This window comes from Papaver somniferum, unplaced genomic scaffold, assembly GCF_003573695.1.
Source record: "Papaver somniferum cultivar HN1 unplaced genomic scaffold, ASM357369v1 unplaced-scaffold_22, whole genome shotgun sequence".
In the NCBI taxonomy this organism is placed as follows: Eukaryota; Viridiplantae; Streptophyta; class Magnoliopsida; order Ranunculales; family Papaveraceae; genus Papaver; species Papaver somniferum.
Window position 1 is genome coordinate 4,126,678 of NW_020632152.1, and position 23,407 is coordinate 4,150,084.

The following is a 23,407-nucleotide window of genomic DNA, read 5'->3' on the forward strand; positions in this document are numbered from 1 at the left end:
AAACTAACCTCCTTGGGCCTCTTAGGCCAGCAAAGTCTATCGGGATCATATTCGGCAAGATGAGCGTGTGAAGGGAGGGGACCAGTACGAGGATTTCCATTCTCGTGAACACCACACACCAATGGGCCTTCATCCACCAGAGGATACTTCATCCAGTCTTCGTCGCTAGAAAGATAAAGATATTTGTTCCACGACGGGCCAATATGATAAACATCTAGAAGAAGGACCTTGGACGAGTCCGATGGGGATTTGCGAGAATGTTTAACACCCCACTCTTGATAGGTTCCCGTGGTCATGTCTTTGCCAACGTAATTCGTGGAGAAAGAATCAATATTATAATCCGCAGGGTCGAATTCTTGAACCAGGTCAAGAATTTGGGAAGGGTCGCCGTTAGATCTCTTGACAAACTCATTGGCAAGGCGAATAACATTTCCACTCAATTGGTAAAAACCTCGTTAAAGCTTCACTAGAATTTCATAGAAGAGAGGATTCTTCGGGTCATACAAAGAAAAAGAAAGACATGCTTTCATTTGACTGACGGTGACTAGCATCCTTGTAGAAGTCTAAGTTTTCGTCTGAATCCATCGATAGTTTAGTTCCATGAACTTGGTTGCGATAACGGGAGGAGAAACAGATGAATCAACCGATGGAGATAGAGAAATACCCAGCTTCTGTAGATCAACTTTAAATTCCTCAAGAGTCGTGGATGTAGTAGGACAGGGAACTTTCTTGGGAGCCATTGGAGGAAAGCAAAACAAAACCAGAGATTACAGAAGGTATAGAAGGGAAGAGGAGAAAGTAGAGGTCAGAGAAATAGATATTTATAGAGACGACTGGTCAAACTTAATTACCCACGATCGAAGAATACGAACCGGTGATTAACGGTTACACGAGGAAAGGGACCACGTGGAGAGCATTGATGGGAAGAAGTGGCGGTTATCTAACTTCAGACGGTTCTTATTCTCATTTCCCCACGATCAAGAAGAATAAGAAAATGCAAAATGTGGATACCAAAATATGGATCGCCACGTGGACATTGGAAAGACACGAAAATCTGGTCAAAAGATCATGTACCGTACCCCGAAAATCCTCGTCTGTGACTTTTCAAATCAGGTCAGAGTCGCCACTATTGGCTATTTGACGAAGTATCATCTTTGTGCGAGATAGAACCTTATCACGATGTAATCTCCTAGGGGAATGTGTGTTACAAAAGATCAAATGTAGGTACACGAAACAGGTTCGCCATGTGTCGGACGTAAAAAGGTAGAAAATCTCACTCCAAGATCCCAGTCAGAGACTTGTCAAATCAGATGTCAGCGTTATCTCGCCGAGGACCAATCACACGAAGAAAAGAGAAGATATGAGCAAAGGCAGGGATACTTACACGAAGATTCAAAGGACCAGATTGGAGTACCCAGAAAGTCACCAAGGACGAAGTCAGGAAAAGCAAAGTAGGAATATTACTTGGTTGAAAAGACAGGTCACGAAGTAGATAAATTATGGAGCAAGAAAAGAGACAGGTGTCCTGACAAGTCCATGTGAGGGTAGCGAAAGAAAGGGAAAAACTTTATAGAAAATAATCCGGGCGAAGTAAAGGGCACCTCCGCGAGAATATGGCGAAGTAAAATGAGTTGTACTCCAGTAAGGTTAGTTAGCCTATAAGTAGAGGTCCTCGGGCAAGATGAAGGGAGAGAGATTTTGGTTGAGTGGGAGAGCTCTTCTTAGAGGAGATTAGGGTTTCCTTGTTTAAGAACTTGTACTTTGATTTCTTTGTATGATTCATCAATAAAGATTTTGGGGTTCATATTATTAAACATGTCTTAGATCTTGGTTGCTTTCCTTTTGAATGTACTATTGGGTTTCCCGTAGTTACATAAACTCTGATCATTGGTGTGACTTAATCTTTTAATTGTATCAGTACCACAAACATTTCTATTCTTCTCAAAGGATCTCCCTGTCCTTCATTTAAACCCTCTCGTGGTATCAGGCAAGGAGATCCCGCTTTGCCATATTTATTTATAATTTGTATGGAAGCATTTTCTAGATATTTATTACATGCTGAGCATAATAATCTCATCCATGGAATAAAGGTAACTAAAGATGCTCCAAGTGTTTCGCATTTTCTTTTTGCAGATGACTGTTTGCTTTTCACAAAAGAGAACCACAATGAAGCTGATAACCTCATGTCTCTCATAAAAGGTTTTTTAGCCAGATTTCTGGTCAAGTTATAAATTTCCAGAAATTTGGTTGTTTCTTTAGTAAAAATGTGCACCCTGAGTTGTGCGTCTCCCTTATTAGATCAATGAATGTGAAAAAGGTTGAATTGATGATAGATATCTAGGGATTCCCCTTTTTCTCAAGAGATCTAAAAAGGATTCCTTTGCTCACCTTGTTGACCATTTTAATAAACGTGCTGATAAATGGAAAGGTAAGCATTTGTCGCAAGCTGGAAGATCAGTTATGGTAAAACATGTGCTGCAATCTTCTCCAGCTTACCATATGAATTCCTTTCTCCTTCCCAATGAGACTGTACACCAAATGGATAATGCACAAAGGGACTTTTGGTGGGGTAAGAAGTCTCAGGGTGGCATCTATTTAATTAATTGGGACAAAATCTGTTCACATAAAATGAAAGGTTGTTTAGGATTTAGAAATTTGAGTAAGATGAATCTGGTTGTGCTTACTAAAACAGCTTGGAGACTCATCCACTCTTATTCAGAATTAAGGGTGCAAATTCTGAAATTCAAGTATTTCAGAGATTGTCACCCATTGCATCATAAAAACCTAAGAACACTAGTTGGGTATGGACTAGCATCTGTAAAGGTCTTAGTATTATCGCGCAGCATAGTTTCTTTGAAATCAGGAATCGTCGTAATACCAATGCTTTTCTTGATAACTGGACTCCTAATCCTAAATATCCTCTGCGTAATGCTTATCCTAATCCCACCATTGGTTTAGTTCAAGCTTTTTTCACTAGAGAAAACTGTCAACAAATTCTGCAACTTCGGTTACCTATATCTGGCGAGGACAAAATTGTTTGGCCATTTACCAAGTCTGGTTCTTTTACTACTAAGTCTACATATAAGTTATTAGCAGGTGAACTCCCCGACCCTAATGTCCCTAGTAACCCTATCTACAAACTGATTTGGTCCGCCCCTGTCATACCCAAAGTCCAATTATTCATTTGGAAATGTTTCGAAAGCATCTTGCCAACTAAAGTCAGACTTTCTAGGTATGATCCTAGTCAAGACATTAGTTGTAGTATGTGTGACTCTAGCTAACCGGAAAGTGCAGAACATTTAATCCTTCACTGTAGCTACTCGAGAGATGTCTGGGCTAATGTTCCGAATGGTAGCATTATTCTATCTGATGCAGGTACTAGTATTTCTATCCAAGAATGGATTAAAAAATGGTTGGAAAGTGGGCTCAGTAGAGATTTTCTATGCTCCATTTTCACCACTGCTTGGTGTCTATGGAGAGACAGGTGCCTCAGGGTGTTCCAAGATCAACAACTAAATCATTTTCATACTTCTAGAATGGCCATCAATCTCTACTATGATTCCATGAACTACTTAAATGCTAATTCTAGCCAAAATCCTCAGCCTACTAGAACTGATTCTTCCCCTCCCTCTAACTCTGATCTCCCCCATAATTGCGTGTTGGTGTATTGTGATGCCTCTTATGATAAAAATTTTAATCAAAGTGGTATTGGTATTGTGGTTACTGACATTGCAAGAAACTACCAAGGGTGCAAATTAGTTGATGGAAGGGCCAGAAATCTAGAAGAAGCGGAGAGTATGGTTGTGTTCGAAGCGCTGAAGTGGCTGAAAAACAAAAATCATGTCAGCATTTGTGTCAGGAATGATGCAAAGAATGTGATGGAATATCTTCTCAATAATAAAAACCAAACTAGTTGGTTCTGCAGTTCAATTTTAGATGACTGCCTCAGTCTGGCAAACTCTTTTGATTTTGTTAAATTTGAACATGTTAGTAGAGACTACACTTCTGATGCAGATTTAGCTGTTAAACATTATTCGAAACATCATGTCACACGAGAATGGATGGACATAATCCCACCATCCTCCTAGCAAAAAAAAAAAAAAAAAGAGAAATCACCACGACATCACTCGAAGGCTGGCAGATCAAGCTTCTTAACCAAGTAGGCAGATCCACCGAGATTCATAAAAGAAAAAAAAATGCAAAAATCTAATGTCAACTTTTTGACTATTTTTTGTATGGCTTTCTTAGGATCAAGCTAGAGGAACAGCCAACCAAGAAAGAGAGAACTGAAGGAAATAAATCAGCAAGCAGCCTTCAATATTCTTCCCAAATTACGCCCATTTCTTCCTTTTCAACAAAAATTGACTTCGAACTAAAGTTGACGAGCCAATTGGAAGAGTTTGAAGGTTAGTGGATTGTTAATCCAATCAAATTCCAATTTTCCAATGAAATGAGCCTCCCTTTCTTTAAGCTTGGTACTCTTGTTTTAAAAACCGCTTGTAAACCTATCGCTACCAGATTAAAACTAGAAGCTGGAAAACACCCCAGATTTCGCCAACTCATCATCAATTTAGCTCAGGTTTGCTGCTTTCATCTTGACATTTTGGTTTATTGGGTATAAATTATTTCATAGATCTAAATGTGATATGCTATATGCATATTTCACCTGGTTGAGAGAATGCGGAATCAATTGCTTTGTTAAAAGCTACTTGGCTAAGAAAAAATATTCTATCAAGTGTTTCAATAGTTTCTGATTGTAGGACGCTAGTAGATAATATAGATTTGACAAGCACAAATGCTTCTTGGACAACAAAAAACACTTTGCAGGACACCAAGGTAATGTTGAAAGATCTTCCTCAGGCTCAGGTAAAGTTTACCACAAGGAAGTTTAATTTCGCTGTTGATTACATAGCTAAAGAAGCACAGATCAAAAACCTTCAGCATATGTCGACCAAATTGCAGCAGAAAATTCAGGAAACTAGCATTCTTTCTAACATTTTTGATGACACGGAAATTGTAAATCTTATGTATTCCCTCCGTTACTTTTTAATAGGCTGGTTTCCATAAATAAATGTTTCAAAAATATATGCTGGTTTCTTAATTGGGAAAGTTAAATGTTACTTTGGTTTTGTGGGATCACTTTTCTCTTAACTTCTTTTTATGACAAGTGTCATGTGGACCATCTCACTTTACTTCTTTTGCTGACAAGTGTCATGGAGACCATTTCACTTCAGTTCTTTTATTGATAAGTGTCATGAGGACCACTTTCAATGATTGGTTCTCTTAATTTCCTTAATTTTCTCTAAAAACCAAACCGGCCTATTAAAAAGTAACGGAGGGAGTATTATATTTGCTAGTTCATAAAATTTTTATGTTCCCATAAAAAAAATAATATTAATCCTTAATAGTTCTATTAAATTCCTTTACTTCCCTACGGTGTGGGTGAATCCGCGGTTTTCAAAATCCAACCGCAACAAACCGCTAAAAGTGCGGATTTGAGAATCACACCCGTGTCCGGCCCATAAATCTTGTGGATTGGATTTTACCAATAATTTTACGGACAGATACGGGTAAAATCCGCGGTTCCGGACTTTTTGCTCACCCCTGGTTCAGAAATGTCCATCGTTCACTTTTTTCCCATGAAGTGACCATGTAAATATAATGGGCCTAATTTGGTATGAGAACAAACTTTTTAAAATTTGGGTTTCACAATGTTGCTTTCTGTTCTTGTTGAAGAGTCACTGAGGAAACAAAAATTATGCATGGCAGAAAAGATTTGGACATTCTGATCAAATACAACACCACATTAGTGAAAACTTCGACACGACCATATTTCAAACCCAACATGACTCTATAATGGACGTAACATACCATTCCAGACTAACAGAGTTGTGACCAAGTGATAGTGAATTCAAATTTACGCTTTTTAAACATGATGCTCTTTACTAACAATAAGCTAATGGCAGAGTAATTCAATCATTAAGAACGTAAGGCACATAGAAACGGAATGTGATTTCAACAAAAAAACAAAACAAAAACAAAAAACTACAGTTGTAATTAAGTTTTAGTGATTCAAAAAATTGTTTGGCAAAAATTAACAATGAAAAAAAAAATACTACTTGGCCCATACAGGTCTGCGACCTTGGCGTTATTAGCACGACGCTCTAACCAACTGAGCCGTTTGTTTTCCAACTTGAAAACAAGGTCCTGACGTCTGCTAATAATAGCTAATGGCAATAAGAACTTAAGGCGCATATTTTGTGTCCTCAGAACGTAAGGGCTGCATTCTTTGTTGAGGAAGAACTGTATGTTTCTTTTCCGGTTTTTCTTTTTAGTAGGAAAAATTCCTCTGGTTTCTTCTCATAAATTTTTGTAGCTTTACCGGAAAATCTGTAACCATGCCAAATCTATTTTGGAAACTGAAGCTAGAAAACAAACCAGAACACAAGATGTTGTCAAGGTGGAACCTTAGCAATATCTCCCATGGTTAAGCCGTCATGATTTAACACAAGAGCTCCAAACATATTTTTTACAATCTTTCATATTTTAACTAAAAAACATCTTTTGTTTTGTATTGTTAGTATACATTAGCACTCGTTGTTGTATAAAAAAATAAAACAACTCCAAATTTGATTAGTGACCAACTCCAGGACTTGGCAACACCATGAAGATAGGTGTTGTTGTCGTCCCGAACAGGAGTATAATTATCAGAGAGCTTTCGGTCTAGAATCACCGAATGTCCTTTCTTGCTAGGCGTTGAAGGTTTTCGAGTTCCCTTTGGTAAAGCATTTAAGATCAAACTATCCTCCAACGAATGAATAATTCCACCCTTCCTCTGGATATCCAAGTTATTCTTAAGTTTTCTTGCATCAATTGAAGGTAATAATACTACAAACACTAGGCCTATTAAGCCTCGCGTTTTTAGGGGCCACCCGAGAGGATTTAGGGGCCATCAATTTATATCCAGCCAAAGACTCTAGTTAAGAGGTACCATATATGATATTGAAGTTACATAAATGCCTTTCTGGTAAAACTGTATAAAAACCAAATCAAAAAAAATTCTACTCATTTCAACTCTTCTTCTTCCAGTTTCATATTATCTTCCGATTGTGGAAGAAAAAAAAACTTCCCCTCGTTCTTGTGTTCAACCGAAACATCGCCGCGAATCGTAAAATCAAAACATCGTCGATTCGTTTATAAAACAATGGATAAGGGAAATGAAACCCACAGACCTAGAACCAAAAACGTTGCTCGGGGTATCGATCCAAAGATTGGGATTTTAGCAAGAAATAAAGAAATTGTTGCTGCAAATGAAGAAGAACGCGAAGAAGAAGTACCCGTCGATGTAGTCGGTGGTGGCGATTCCGATAGTCAAACACTTCGTCAACTTCAAATGGCCCCAATTAGGTAAGAATCTATCATTTTTGGGGTTTATTTCGCTTTAATTCGACGAATCGAGAAAAAAAAATTCTAGGGTTTTCGGTTATTTATCCAGATTCGGGCGATATTCATGCTTATTTACTTCCGAATGTAGTCGTGTTCTTTATTTCTCAAGAACATCGACAGTATTCGGGAGAAATATTTGATGGTTATCGGCCGAATATTGTTGGCCATATCTTCCTGGATACAAACTGGTAATAATCGGTAGTTTAATGAATTTTTTGGCTCCCGAATATATTTAAGTAGACACAAAATATTCGGAAGTACACTCACTACCGTATATATATATATATATTGAAAAAATCTCAAAATTTCTGATATAGGAAAAATCCCATTTTGGGGCCAGTATTTATTCGGAAGACAATATAATGTTTTATACCTCCGATTGTGTAGGATAAAATTTTAGAGTTTCTGAACTCCAGTTGATGAATATTCGGTTGTAAACATGTTTAAAAATATTCCGATTGTTTTTCATTCGGGAAAAAATATGTGTCTTCTTACTTCCGAATTTGTTTATTCGGGTTATTGTTGTGTACTTTGTCTTCCGATTGTGTAGGATGAAAAATTTAGAGCTTCTGAACTCCATTTGATGCATATTCGGTTGTAAATATGTTTAGTTCGCTTTCGATTGTTTTGTATTCGGGAACAGTATGTGTCTTCTTACGTCCGAATGTGTACATTCGGGTTATATTTCCATACTTTGTCTTCCGATTGTATAGTTTGTAAATATTGTTCCTTTCTTTGTTGTTTAGACAAAGTCGAGAAAGGATGAAGAAAGTGACAGCTAGTGCTAGGAGGGAAAGGAGTGCCAAAGATAATTCAAGTGCTCAACAAAGCTTACAAGAACAAAGCAGTCAACAAGGAGTGCAACCAAGTGCTGAACAAAGTGTAGAACAACAAGGCAATGAACAAGGGGTGCAACCAAGTGTTGAACAAGCCGCTCAACAAAGTGCAGAACCAAGTGCTGAACCAGTTGATCCAGTGCCAAGAGTAGAAGAAGAAGGACAACCAAGTGGTACCCAAAAAGCCAAAAAAGGAACAGATGGTGTAAAGAAGGATATTGTTAAGAAAGCATCACATCTTGTCCCTCAGCACTTGAAGAAGAAGGGTATTCCAGCAGGCACAATCCTTGGGCTACCGGCGGATGGAGGAAAATTGTTATTTGGATACAAAGACTCATGGGCCAGAGAAATATACGAAACCTAGGTAATAAAATTACTATTTTTTATTAATGTATTGTCTATGTGTTATATTGTAATATTTGTATTAAGGATTTTTTTATGTACTTTAATAGGATCATCAAGATGCGGTCCGTCTACTCAAACCTACCGCCGCACCAACAAAAATGCTTGCGTGGCCTTTATCCGGTGAATGTGAAAGGTTCAAGTCAATTGTTGCCAACTCGGGGTTAGCTAATTCCACCGAGAATTCATTGTTGGAACATGATCGTGTGGACATATCGGCGTTCGTGGAGAGAATGTATCCTGAGACCGATACTTTCCATATGCCGTTTGGGGAGATGACGATTACCCAGGATGATGTTGTGCAGATTCTTAACCTTCCCGACCAAGGCACAGCTGTGAAGTTTAACTACACAAAGCAGTTAAGTTGGGGACAACTTTATGCTCTAACTAAAAAGTGCTTAGGTTGGGATGAAGAGACAACAACAGCAGAGTTTAGGAGGCATGCAAGTTACAGAACAAGACAGATCAACATTACATCTTTGATGAATATGTTCCGAGGCACCTTGGAGAAGGAAAAGAATGGAACGTTAACTGATGAGCAAGTGAACCACGCTGCCACCGCATATATCCTTTGTGTATTAGGATTAGAGATGGCAAACAAGCCGAAACCCGCGGATAAACCCGTACCCGGCCTGTGAAAACCCTAACCCGGCTTGGTTGGGTTATAAACAAGCCGGGTTAGGGTAAGAGAAATGGTGGCTTGTTAGTAAACGGGTTAACCCGTGCCCGGCCTGTAAACCCGCAGGTAAACCCGTGTACAGTAAATTTTCACCGTTGGATTATGTAGGACGGGTCAACTTAATCATATCCCTACGATAAAGAGTTAAAAACACCAAAACCCTAACAGATCATTTCTTCTTCCTCTTTCTTTTCTTTTTTCTCCCCACCGTCTTCTCCTGCGGCTGCGGCTGCGACACCCTCCTCAGTCCTCAGTCCTCCTCAGTTCTCACAAAACACAAATCAGTCATACATATTTACAGACAGATGCTTCACCGTCGATCCACCACCACCACCGCCGCTTCACAAAACTCCTTTTCTCTTGATTTTCGATGGAGTTCTGAGTTTGAAACGAAAACAATGATGAATTGAAGCAAGAACAAGAGATGGGGGATTGATTTGAATTGGTTAACGGTGATTGTGTGGATGTTTAGACGGGTACTGGTGATTTTGTAAGAATATGAGATCAGATGTGGATGGATTTGTTAGAGTCTGTTGAAGAATGGGTCTCGAATTGATTCGAAGTTTGGCTGGAAAATCAGATGGGATTAATAGAAACGGATTTGGGGATTTGAGGTTGTTGTCGATGTCAATTTCAGGCAAAAAAGACAGGGGATCTCGAGGCTGAGAAAATGGTGGTTGCTCTTGGTGTTTGAAAAGTTGGGTTGAGATGGATACTGAAGTTAACAACAAAGATTTGAATTTGAAGGAAATTGATGTTGTCGTGACTGGTTATGGCACTGTTTCAATTGATTTTGTGTTGGTGATTCAAGATGCATGTGAGTGAGATGATGGTGCTTTATGTGTGTTAGTGGAGAATGTAGCAGCTGTTGTGTTTCAATTGATTTTGTGTTGGTGATTCAAGATGCATGTGAGTGAGATGATGGTGCTTTATGTGTGTTAGTGGTGAATGTAGCAGCTGTTGTTGCAGTAGATTGGCAGATGACTTTTGATATTGCTGGCGGTGGTGCTGTGGCTGCACACTGTGTTCCTTTAAATGAAAAATTAGTATCAAATTATTGTTTAGTTTTGCAATTTTGAGTTATTATATTTTGATGTTAAGGTTTCATTGGAGTGACGGTTGAATCTGTTGGTTGAATTGAATCAAAATGAACGTTAGGTTGCAGGGAAGGAGTTTTAGATGGCCTGAATGTGGGCGGAAATATCCCAAAAATCATAGGAAACTCCATTCTGGCAAGTTGACTCAACAGAAACCAGCTAGCCCGTGAGCCCGCAAGCTTTACCCGTTACGGGTGCGGGTTGGAGAAATGACCACCCGTGAAGAATATCAACCCGCAAGCTTTGGCCCGTGTAAACCCGTAACCCGCGGGTTGGTCACAAGCCAGCCCCGGCCCGCCCGTTTGCCAGCTCTAATTGGGATGTGTCATATTCCCCAATACTTCTGGCAACCGGATCGACGCCAACATTATACAACTTTTGGATCCTCTCCATGAAGTCGGTGACTATTCTTGGGGCACGGCATGCCTAGCATTCTTGATGTAAGAGTTGAGAAAGGCTTCGAGGTTAGGAACCTGCCAAGTTGCCGGGAACGTGGCTCTATTGCAGGTTTTTTCTTTAACTCTATAACTCACTCTATAGTTATTCGGTAGACAATACATACGATGCGTATTCATAACTCCAAATGACGCATATTCGGCAGAAAATGATCCATCTCTTTTTCCGAATGTTGGTTATTCGGTGGCTAGGTACTTATTTTGTTTTCCGATTATATATAATCGGAAATATTCTTTTGATATTAGAACCGAATATACAGGCCAGAAAAATTATAGGTTACTGAACTCCAAATGACGCATATTCGGTAGGAAATGATCCATCTCTTTTTCCGAATGTTGGTTATTCGGTGGCTAGGTACTTATTTTGTTTTCTGATTATATATAATCGGAAATATTCTTTTGATATTACTACCGAATATACAGGCCAGAAAAACTATAGGTTACTGGACTCCAAATGACGCATATTCGTTAGGAAATGATCCATATCTATTTCTGAATGTTGGATATTCAGTGGATAGGTACTTAGTTTTATTTTCGATTATATATAATCGGAAATAATGTTTGGAAATTACTACCGAATATACACAATCTATTTACTAAAACTTGGTTTCTTATGTATATAGGCATGGATCTATGACTACTTCCCTATCCTGAAGTTGGCCAGAGAGAACCCGGGGTTGTGCAAAGGTACTCATAGAGGAACAAAGTATATATTTGAAGACAACCGTTCTAGGACAAAAGAGAAGCAGTTGATTCGCATGAGGGAGATTTTGGACCAATTGAAGGCCTCGGACGTATGCTTTGATCCATACAAGGAAGATCGAGCCAGTGGGCATATAAATGTTCGGTCGGACTTGTCCCTTTATTTTGGACCATTGTGGCACCCCACCGGATATGTGATGTATAACCCCTCTAGGGTGATGCGACAACACGGGTATATACAACATCATACTGTGGATAAAATGGGGGATTACTACAAATTGGAGTTGGAGTTGTGCTCTTCTAGTGGTGAAAATCTCACGATTGTTCACACAGGCCCACCTACTGTTCTTGATAACTGGGATAAGAGGAATGCTTCATTATCGACACTGGTAGACGAACCACCCGAGGTGATGAGAATTCTCCAGACTATATGAGTTGGTATAAAAACGTATTACATCCTTGGTTATCCGTGAAATCAAATCCAACACTACTGCGGCGGGTTCAAGTTATAATTGTATCATCAAAGACAAACCAGCTGGTTATGATAGACTGGTGCGTGTTCTTATATTTTTGTTCATTTTATATTATTCCTATAAATCTTAGGTAATTACTGTTTGATGTTATGTCATTACGTATAAAAAACAGGTGAATAGGTTCAAGCGTGTTTCCAAAATGTTAATTGCATGCCTGAAGAGTGGAGATCCCATGCCAGCTGAGAAGATCAAAGAGGCTAGAGACCTAGTTGATAATATGGATAACGAAGATTATGCTGCCCAGTTTGGGGAGAAGTCACGAAGAGGCATCCTCCCAAGGTGGCAGTATCAAAGACGGGTAAAAGAACTCGAGCTTCATCGAGCGCTGAAGGTGCTCCAACTGAAGGTGCTCAAACCCGTGGTCGTGCAGGACTGGGAGGTAGTCACGGTCGTAAAGTAAAGAAGAGCATATAAATGACAATGATTTGTGTTGTACATTCGGAAGTTTGGGTAACTAAGTTGACTTCCGATTATTGCAAGTTCAAAATTTGAAAAGTATCAGTTTTTCCCAAATTCTGATTTTTGGGCCATCGTACATTCGGGACTTTACAAAAAAAAATTATCCTCCGAATATTACAAGTTCAAAACAAACCATGCCATGGCTCTAGGTGGTTCCAAGGGCCAATATAGAAGGTTAGACAACCCATATTCGGAAGTTTGGGTAACTGAGTTGACTTCCGATTATTGCAAGTTCAAAATTTGAAAAGTATCAGTTTTTCCCAAATTCTGATTTTTGGGCCATCGTACATTCGGGACTTTACAAAAAAAAATTATCCTCCGAATATTACAAGTTCAAAACAAACCATGCCATGGCTCTAGGTGGTTCCAAGGGCCAATATAGAAGGTTAGACAACCCATATTCGGAAGTTTGGGTAACTGAGTTGACTTCCGATTATTGCAAGTTCTAAATTTGAAAAGTATCAGTTTTTCCCAAATTCTGATTTTTGGGCCATCGTACATTCGGGAATTTACAAAAAAAAAATTATCCTCCGAATATTACAAGTTCAAAACAAACCATGCCATGGCTCTAGGTGGTTCCAAGGGCCAATATATAAGGTTAGACAACCCATATTCGGAAGTTTGGGTAACTGAGTTGACTTCCGATTATTGCAAGTTAAAAATTTGAAAAGTATCAGTTTTTCCCAAATTCTGATTTTTGGGCCATCGTACATTTGGGACTTTACAAAAAATAATTATCCTCCGAATAATATACTCGTGTTTAGAAATACCAACCTAATCGGTAGATAAAAATTTAAGTTCGCTACCGAATATCTTATTCGGAGGGAATACGTGTATCGTTAGCAACCGAATGTAGTGCATCATTGATACGAAACCTCAACGGCCATATTTTCAGAAACCTCAACGACCATATTTTCAAAAATTAGAGTCGTTGGAACTCTAATCTATGTAAGGAGGTAACCCCTCTCAGTTATTATTGAGTAAAAAATCAGAATGAAAAACCTTTTCAATGGCAAGGGCATCATCAATCGACAACATACTTCGAAGATGCAAGCGAACAACTGCATCAATTGCAGCAATGGAAGAAGAAATACAAAAAAGGACCAAAATGTGTATCATTACCAACTGATTATAATATTCGGAATCAAAACGTGTATCAAAGAGCCCGATTCCTACATTCGGGAGACAACATTGTATTTTTTGCGACCGATTAAATCATACATCTTCACAAAAAAGTTTCCAAAAAACTTGTACAAATTACATGTTCAAAATAAAATTGATCAAACATCGTCATCATCCGAGGGGATCAATTCGAGTAACTCAGCGGGAAAGTTGTTATCCATAACGCGATCCCAATCAACCATGTTAGACTCATATTGTTTCACCCAATCCTTGCAATGGTTCATCGGGAAATAATCGTGCCACTTACTCAACGGAGGTAACGGACAATCTTTCTTTACTCTTAAACCGATAAAATGCATTTCATTCACAAATGCCATTACGATTCTTCTATCTTTAACCGACTCGTCGCAAGCCGTTCTTGTGGGTGCAAATGTCATGCTAAGTCCATATATAGGAGGAACAAAGAAATGTACCACGCAATTTAAAACGTCCGCTAGGAGATACCCAAATTTAGGCATTGTCATCCAATACTTGGATCCGATTGTCTTCAATCCCTTTCGGCACTTCACACGCGCAACTAAGTCTTTGAACTCTTTTTCTTTGTCGTATCTATCTCCTCGCCTCATCATCTCCATATAAAAACCCTTGTCCTTCACTAGTTGTACCGCCATCTTATTTCTTAAATATTGGCATTGGGTGACATCTTCGATATCCGTCTCTCTAAAGTAACCCATTTGTTCCGTAGCAACGTGAAACCCACAATTTCCATCCCCATCAACCTCGTCGGTCGACAAAACAAATGGAATGATAAGTGGAGGGAGTTGTTCCAAATTCTCTTTGTATATTGTATATGTGGATCGATTTGGTCTTCCATTAAGATCTCTAGGGCAACAAAGAGTACCTTTGTCCTCTTTTATAGTAATAATTTCCCATGGTTGTGACAACCGTTATCAACTTTATACATTTTATACTCTTTACCTTTAATACCATCGGGCTTATAGAAGACAATCTTAAATGGGCATCCTATCTTCTTGGTATTGCTTCGGTATTTCATATAGAATCGTCTTCCGTACGTACTTACTATTCTTTCCCTCGTGACTCTTTCGCTTCCCACCTCGCTCACAAATCATTTCAAATCGAGTGTCACTAACATGATTATTTTGAACTACCACGCACATGTTATCTTTTGCCTTGTTCATAATCCATTCCTTTGCCTCCTTCTTACTTCCAAATGTCTAAACGTGCATAAAACAAAACAAATCTAATAAGCATAACCATTTAACATATAAATTTTGAAAAAAAAAGTAGTAATGAGTATACCAAATCGTTTGCATAGTATAGGGAAGTGTCGGGCCTCAAATAGAAATCATAACAAACTCTTCAACGACCTGCATATGAAAGCAACAAATTATTATACAATAATCGGAGGTTATTAAATAAGTCAAACTGCCGAATATACTATATTCGGAATCCTATCGGTTACCCAAAACACCCGATTTATGCAAATGAATGTACACAGTTTACTGAGTGCAAAAGATGATATAATCGGAAGCTAAAATATATAGTAAAACAGCCGAATATAAATAACCGGGAGATAACTTTAATCGATAAACATCCGATTTTCAAGTTTTCGGAAATTTTATTTTGAGGCCGCTGTTATATTCGGTAGTCAAATAATGTTAAACTATTACCGATTGTAAAAGATAAGAATACTGAGTTTTGAATTTTTTTGAGGAATTCGTTTTTGGGGCCATTCGGGGGTAAATAACTCTACATAACTACCGAATGTAGATTTTTTTGGAAAACTAGTTTAGGATTTTTTCTCATATTCGGCAGTAAACTACTATATTGTAACTACCGAATATACATATTTGGTACTCTGTGTGTTATATTCGTAAGTTTATTCGAGAAATTATCTACCGAATCTGGTTAATTCATGGCATTCAATTCATGCAATAATCGGTTTTTCTTGTTTACAAAAGCACACAAATGCATGCAAATCGAGTATTTGAGTTTCTTCACACAATACATGTGTTTTACATGCATCGTTAGCTTCAATATCAGGCGATTCTCCATTTTCTTCCATGAAAGGGTCGTATAGGTTTTCCTCTCCACAAAAGTTTGGATCATTCAACATATACCCCAAATCATCTTCGTCATGATTCTAACCTTCTTCTTCATATCCATCCATTTTTGTAGTGATAAAATGGGTTTTCCATTTTTTCCTTCACCTTCTTCTCTATAACTCTAACAACTCAAAAATGAAAAAGAAATGGAAAAAATGAAACAGAAATCATTCTAATACTGCACCGACTACAATCGGAAATCTAGGTAATATTTTGGCTTCCGATTGCAATCGGGGGATAAAAATGTTATCATATCCTCCGAATATATAAGGGTAATTTTGCCATTACGAATTACGCGAGATAAGGGCTGGCTACATTTTTCCTTTGGATGACCTTTTTTGTTTTATTGTTGGCCCCTAAATCCTTTCGAGTGGCCCCTAAAAACGCGAGGCTATTAAGAAGATAATTGTTACTGGATTTGATAAACGACCCATTGTAAGGTAAGTTTCAATGAATATCCAGAAGGAAACTTTGGTGTATGATTGTTGAAGTGATGGTTGGGCGGCTTTAAGGAGCCTGCAGGTAGGGCACAGAGAGTGAACTTCAGGTACACACAAAGCGCGTAGAGAGAGAAAGACGTGGTGGACAACCTGGTATTGCAAGTCAAAGTCGTGTTCTACGAGTTCCAATTTTCAAATTTGGTCCACTAAGTAACCCCCATTGGTGTCTCAAAGTACTCTAGTCTATATGGTCTATATATTCAGCACTTTCGATAGAGTTGAATCGAGTGATGAATTTTACAGCAGCCGGTTCTTTAAATGCACTGTGTTTCTAGGTGACTTCATCTAGAGCATCAAATTTCCACGACAAAGATGGCTGTGCAGCTGACATGCATGCTTCAAAGTGAGAGATAGGATCAAAGCATCCCACTAGAAAGAGCTACCGAAGAAGATGAACAGGATAAAACTCTAATTTCAGATTAATGAATATTTTTTGGTACGAGAAAAACGGTAAAAATCATTATCTTACACGGTGAAAAGCATACCACCGAAACTGAAACCCACCGTTAACTTAAAAAATGAAAAATCATTGCTGAGGTTTCGGACAACTCAGAATATAAGTTAAATTGTGGGTTATCCTTCAACAAATCAGAGTGGCGCAGCGGAAGCGTGGTGGGCCCATAACCCACAGGTCCCAGCATCGAAACCTGGCTCTGATAAGAGAAGGCTTCCGTGATTTCTATTTTTGTTTTTTACTTTCCATTTTGGGTCTGAAAGAAATACCAAGTTTTTCTATTTGTTTGTTGCATCATCTAGAAAGATCATCAACTGCTAGAATCCAACACCCTGGCTGAAATGCACCTGTGATCCCATTCAAGATAGCTTTCTCTTCAACTAAGGAGATGCAGATGTATTTTCTAATTGGGACTCATTGCAACTATTTTTTACCAGTCAAAACCTATTTCTCTAGTTCTAACGGAATCATAGTTGCAAAACTGGGATCAGCATCAGCATAAAATTTTAACTGCTTATCTGCCTTCTGGAGGAAATTAAGCCGTCTCCAAGTGATAGTCAAAAAAAAAAAAGTATCTCTCTGATTTTGAAAAACTAGACTATAAGTAGTACTTACAAAAGAAACGCACATAAATTTGTAAAATATTATCATTCAAAATACTCTGATGAGAAAATACAGAACTCAAAAATAACTGCAAATTAGAAACATCCATTAAGCTAGTAATACCATCCTTCAAGGGGGAACTGATTGAGGTGGCATTTCAATTTCGGTAGGATCCAGCATTCAAGGCCTGCTAATGAAATTCTCTTCATCCTTAGGTTGGTGGATAGTAACAGCATCCTGTAAAATGAGTCATTGAACCATTCGTTCCCTGAGGGTCCAAATCCAACATGATTTTCACATTGATACCAAGAACACCCTGCTCAGCAACTGACGGATAAACTTTAAATTAGGAGATGAAAGGAATGCCCAGAATCAAAAGAAATATAACTCAATTATGCTGTCATTCCAGCAATCAAACCAATAGGAAAATTACCTAATCATCACCTCATATTCTTCAGTATGAAAGACACTAACAAAACTGAGATAAAACAAATAAACAAAGAAGAGATGCAATGAAATATTCAGATGCAAATTACCCATTTACAACTAAAAGTTCCTCAACTGTAAGAAACACGGAACAAACTGAATGTTTCCTTTAAATGAAAGATAACATTAAAAGGTAAAGAAAACAAGGAGAGAATGACCAGCTAGAGCTAATACAAATCTGTCATCATTTCGATGATCAAACCAATAGGGAAATAACCTAATCATCACCTCATTCTCTCCAATACATACAACCAAAAGATAACAGATCAAAACAACCTAATCATCATCTAACATCAATGAATATTCAGACGCAAACTACCCATTTACAAATGAAATTTCTCCCTTGACACTCGAAAGTTAAAACAAACCAAGGTTACTTTTCAAAATATATTAGCGCACGATTCTTAAAAGAGTTCAAAAAGTAAAGATTAAATAACAACTAAGGTGTACAAACTGACCTGTCTAAGAAGGGACGTGTTTAACTGCTGAATCAATGTTAACAACCAGAACAGATGAAATGTATCCATCCTTGAACTTCACTGACTCTGCACTAGCTGCTGTCACAATAACCTGTTTAACCATTACAAACTTGAAGTTAATATCATATCAAACAGACCAGAGGGAAAAATATGGTATATATGCAACAATAGCAGTAGATCATACCTCTCAACCTTTGGCACCACTTTCCATGACGAACACAAAACACCATAGCAGCTCCTATTCATATAGATTCCATTAGCGGTATATAATTACTCAATGAGCTTTTATGATTCACAAATCAGACATCTCAGTACAAATATATAAAAAGCAGTAGCAACTCAGACAGCACATCATCAATAAAGCCCAAACAAACAGCTAGCATACAACTCCCAAAATATAGATTGAACAACTCAGTTTGACAAAACATCCAACAATGCAAGTCTTGCATTATACATAGAATTACTCATAAATCAGAAACCTCCGAAGCAATGCAAGTTTTGCAGTTAAGGAGCCTAACGAACTCCAAAGCATGTAAGCAGATATAGATGAAAGTTTTGTAATCAGTATACAAATGGTTGCAGACTACTCCAATAGATGAAAAAGAAACAAAAAAATGTAAGCAGATATAGGAGGGCATGAGGCTACCCAAGCTTACAAACATGAAATTATCTTGGAAAAGCATAACTCATTTGGTCATCTTCCAACACAAAGTTGGTGCCAAACTTACCCATTTGCTCTATAGATGACATACAACATTCATGTGTAGAGAAGTGCAACTGTGCTTTAATTGTAGGAAGCATAACATACATGAAGCATCCAGCTCTATCCGAACTTAAAATTGCGTGCATAACCATAACAAAGGAATTATAACTTGCAGATAAAAAAAGAAGTAAACTGAAAATTAGGCGTTTTACTAGTAAGAAGGGAGAGAATGATCAGTTAGAGCTAATATATTTTTTGCCATCATTCCGCAGATCAAACCAATAGGGAGATTACCTAGTCCTCACCTCACTCTCCACTATCAAACTAATAACTGAAAAAGAACTAACAAAACTGAGATAAGACAACAACGAATAAACAATGAAGAGATTCTGGGCAACAGATCTCCAAGGTGTTAACATCAATGAAATACTCAGACGCAAATTACCCATTTAGAAATAACATTTCCTCATTTCCCCTTGAAACTCAACAGTAAGAAAACACAGAACAGATTAAATGTTTCGTTCAAATGAAAGACAACATTAAAATTAAAAAGTAAAGAAAGTATGGAGAGAATGATCAGCTAGAAGCCTAGAGCTAATACATTTATGCCATCATTTCAACGATCAAACCAATAGGGAAATAACCTAATAGTCACCTCATTCTCTCCAATAAATACATACAACCAAAAAAAAAAAGCGGATCACAATAAAGGAAGACAATAACAAAAAAACAGAGAAGAGATTTATTCAGGGCTTCAGAACTCAAAGGTGTTAACATCAATGAATATTCAGACACAAACTACCCATTTACAATTTCCTCGTACGCCCTTGAACGCAACAGTTTAACAAACCTCAAAATATACTAGCCGCAGGATTCTTAAAGAGTTAAGAACATAAAACTAAATAACAAGTTGGGTGTACAAACTGACCTGTCTAAGAAGGACGTGTCTAACAGCTGAGCCAATGTACTCATTAACAGGCTGACCAAAAGAAATCATGTTCCCATCCTTCAACTTCATTGACTTTGCACGAGCTGCACTAAGCTCTCATAAAAACCTGTTTAACCATTACAAACTTGAAGTTAATATCATATCAAAGAGACCAGAGGGGAAAAATCTGGTATATATGCAACAATAGCAGTAGATTATACCTTGCAACCCTTGGCACCACTTTCCATGACGAAGTCAAAACAGCATAGCAGGCCCTGAGCATAAAAATACCATTAGCGATATACAATGAGCTTTTGTGACAGCCCAGACAACATAGAGGAACTGAGGAAGTATCCTGCTCTATCCATAAAGTGGTTGTCCTAGAGCTAATACACTTACGCCATCATTTCGACGATCAAACCAATAGGGAAATAACCTAATCATCACCTCATTCTCTCCAATACATACAACCAAAAGAAAACAAAACAATAACAAAAAAACAGAGAAGAGATCTATTCGGGGTATCTGTTCTCCAAGGTGTTAAACATGAATGAATATTCAGACGCATATCACCCATTTACAAATGAAGTTTCCACATATGCCCTTGACACTCAACAGTTAAATCAAACCATGATTACTATTCAGTATTCAACCTTTACTAGCGCAGGATTCTTAATGTACTAAGAAAGTAAGAGTAAACAGCAACTTAGGTGTACATACTGACCTGTCTAAGATGACATGTCCAACAGCTGAGTTGATGTACCCGTTAACAGCCTGACTAGAAGAAATCATGTACCTGTCCTTGTACTTAATTGACTTTGCACGAAATTCTCTAAGATTTCCACTCATAATCAATAACCTGTTTTACCATTACAAAAAATTGAAGTTTAAATATCATATCAAGCAGATCAGTGGTAAAAGACTGGTGTACATACAACCATCGGCACCACTTTCCATGACGAATCTCATCAAGAAAGTATGAATACACACCTACGAACAGCAATCCCACCAAGAAGCTTGTATCTGAGAGAGACTCAGCTTGAGCAATAGCACATGATGGCATAGGACTCTGCTGCTAACTTAAACCTCTTCCGTACTACAGTAGTCAATTTTCTAATCCTCCTTCCCTTCTCACCTATAAATCCAAAAATCAGCCTCTCAAATCCCTAATTTCAGATGTATACCAAAACCATAAAAGTTGGTAAGAGTTACAAGAGTTTCATTTTTTATACCAAGAACATTTTGAGTACGAGTAACCATCTTCGGAAAGTTCTCTTGTCAATACTTGAGATCATCAAAAGACGAACTGTAATCATAATAAAAAAAATTGATTTAAATCTCTAAAAACTCACAAACAAACAAAAATCAGAAAAAAAAATTATCCAGAAACAAGGATTGAAGGAGGATTTACCTTTCGTTTTTTTCTCATCTGTGTCGCCATGATCTGTTGTACAGATTAAGAAAATGAATCTAAAGTTTGCCATATTTCTTTCTTTTGTCAGTGGAAAAACCCTAGTTCTTGTCTGGGGAGAGGAGAGAAGGTTTAGGAGCGAAATGGTCTGGCTCACTGGCTGTAAGGGAGTGGATCAGATTCATACCAACTGACATTGTAATGGGCTTTGGCCCACTGGTAGAAGGTTGTTAAGTTTAGACCTTTAACTTAGGATTAGGGATGTGCAACGGACGGACGGTTGCGGATTAGGGGTCACCCGCAACCAAACTGTCAAAGTTGAACCGTGACCGGCCCAATTATCCGCGGATTTAACCTTTGCGGATCAGCGGATTGTACGGACCGGTTGCGGATTAACTGCGGATTATGGGTAAAAAAGCCAAAATGCCAAGTGCCAACACCTCACTGTCCACTGCTTGAGTCACTAATCAATAATCATGGATATCACCGATGCAACAGCAGCTTCTTGGTCTACAGATCTATTCGAGGTCCAGAAGGAATAGCCCATGTTAAGGCTATACACGTTATAGGTCCACTGTGACTATTTGAGCCCTCCAAAGTCCAAATAGCTACACTCAAACAATGTTGGGCTTAGTGACCCAAATGCGGTGCGGTTGAATCCGCGGTTTTCAATATTCAACCGCACCCAAACCGCTAAAACGTGCGGATTTGAGAATCCCATCCGTGTCCGGCCCATACATCTTGCGGTTTGGGTGAAATCCGCAATTTTGCGGACGGATACGGGTCAAATCCGCGGTTCCGGTTTTTATGCTCACCCCTACTTAGGATGTGCAGGGGACGGACGAATCCGGATTAGAGGTCTCATGCGTCCAATCCCTCAAAGTTGCGGATTTGAAAAATCCAACCGTGTCCATCCCAATCACTCCAGGATTTGACATCCGTGGATCAACGGGTGATACAGACCGGATGCAGATTAACCGTGGATTTAATGAAAGAAAAAGTAAAAAAATACTTCTGAAACCTAAAATCGTATGGACAAGATATCTTTAATAAAGTCACAAGAACAGTTGCAAAAAAGTCAGTGTTAGCTTCCCATATCAAATACGGAATTCTGGAGGCTATTTTATTTAGGCTGTGTTTGATAGTAAAGAAAAGAAACAATTCCATGGAATCAGATTCCTAGAAGAGGCAAGGAGAGACTTTCCACGGAATTCCATGGAATTAAGTTCAAAACATACTTTAGACCACGTTTGTTTTACAATTTCATGGAAACAGATTTTTGATCAAACAACGGAAAACATGTTATTTCCATGAAAAGATGACTAATTTCATGGAATTAACTCCTATCAAACATAGCCTTACATTCTGGTCCAGTTCCAAGTTTTTCTGCAAATCCTCGTAACCCCTTCTAGACCATGTGTAACGACAAAACCCAACCCTTGGGACAATTCATTCACCTTTGTTTATGATGTATTATTTAGTCAAGTCTCACTAACAAGCCTATTTATACAGCTTAGCTCAAAATTGTAACTTCAAACCAAGTCTACAAGTCACTGCAAACGCGAGCAGTGAACCAGGAAAGTTCCCATATGCACATGATAAGTATGTTATCGTCAACATTAACACTGCAAGCCAATTGCTATGAAATTCAGGCGCAGCAACTCCATGTTACCTGTAAATACACCAGCTCATACATATTTTCGTTAATATTTCTATTAATTTTCCTTATAGCTCTACGGTGCGGGTGAATCCGATGATTTCAAAGTCCAACCGCAATCAAACCGCTAAAAGTGCGGATTTGAAAATCCCACCGGTGTCCGGTCCATAGATCTTGCGGATTGAATTTCACCCGCAATTTTGCAGACGGATACGGATGAAATCTGCGGTTCCGGACTTTTTGCTCACCCCATATAACATCTTTCGTTGATACGTTCGCTTTTGATTTCGGGTATTAAGCTTTTCTTTGCTCTTCTCAGATGCTCGACA

General features: G+C 38.3%; 6 non-coding genes and 4 pseudogenes across 6 annotated transcripts; 1 reads left to right on the forward strand and 9 right to left on the reverse strand.

The window, feature by feature from the left end:
* LOC113340627 overlaps nucleotides 1-21,559 on the reverse strand; it is a 68,402-nt pseudogene extending 46,843 nt beyond the window's left edge.
* Nucleotides 16,945-17,016, forward strand: TRNAM-CAU. The gene has a single exon. It is a non-coding gene; the product is annotated as a tRNA-Met (tRNA).
* LOC113340706 lies at nucleotides 17,783-17,862 on the reverse strand (annotated as a pseudogene).
* Nucleotides 18,052-18,135, reverse strand: LOC113340698. The gene has a single exon (XR_003355616.1). It is a non-coding gene; the product is annotated as a small nucleolar RNA Z102/R77 (small nucleolar RNA).
* On the reverse strand, nucleotides 19,310-19,394 carry LOC113340703. The gene has a single exon (XR_003355620.1). It is a non-coding gene; the product is annotated as a small nucleolar RNA Z102/R77 (small nucleolar RNA).
* LOC113340690 lies at nucleotides 19,471-19,561 on the reverse strand. Its single transcript, XR_003355609.1, has one exon. It is a non-coding gene; the product is annotated as a small nucleolar RNA Z101 (small nucleolar RNA).
* On the reverse strand, nucleotides 19,653-19,744 carry LOC113340705 (annotated as a pseudogene).
* On the reverse strand, nucleotides 19,829-19,912 carry LOC113340694 (annotated as a pseudogene).
* Nucleotides 20,380-20,464, reverse strand: LOC113340704. Its single transcript, XR_003355621.1, has one exon. It is a non-coding gene; the product is annotated as a small nucleolar RNA Z102/R77 (small nucleolar RNA).
* On the reverse strand, nucleotides 20,527-20,617 carry LOC113340693. The gene has a single exon (XR_003355612.1). It is a non-coding gene; the product is annotated as a small nucleolar RNA Z101 (small nucleolar RNA).
* Nucleotides 21,560-23,407: the final 1,848 nt, after the last annotated feature.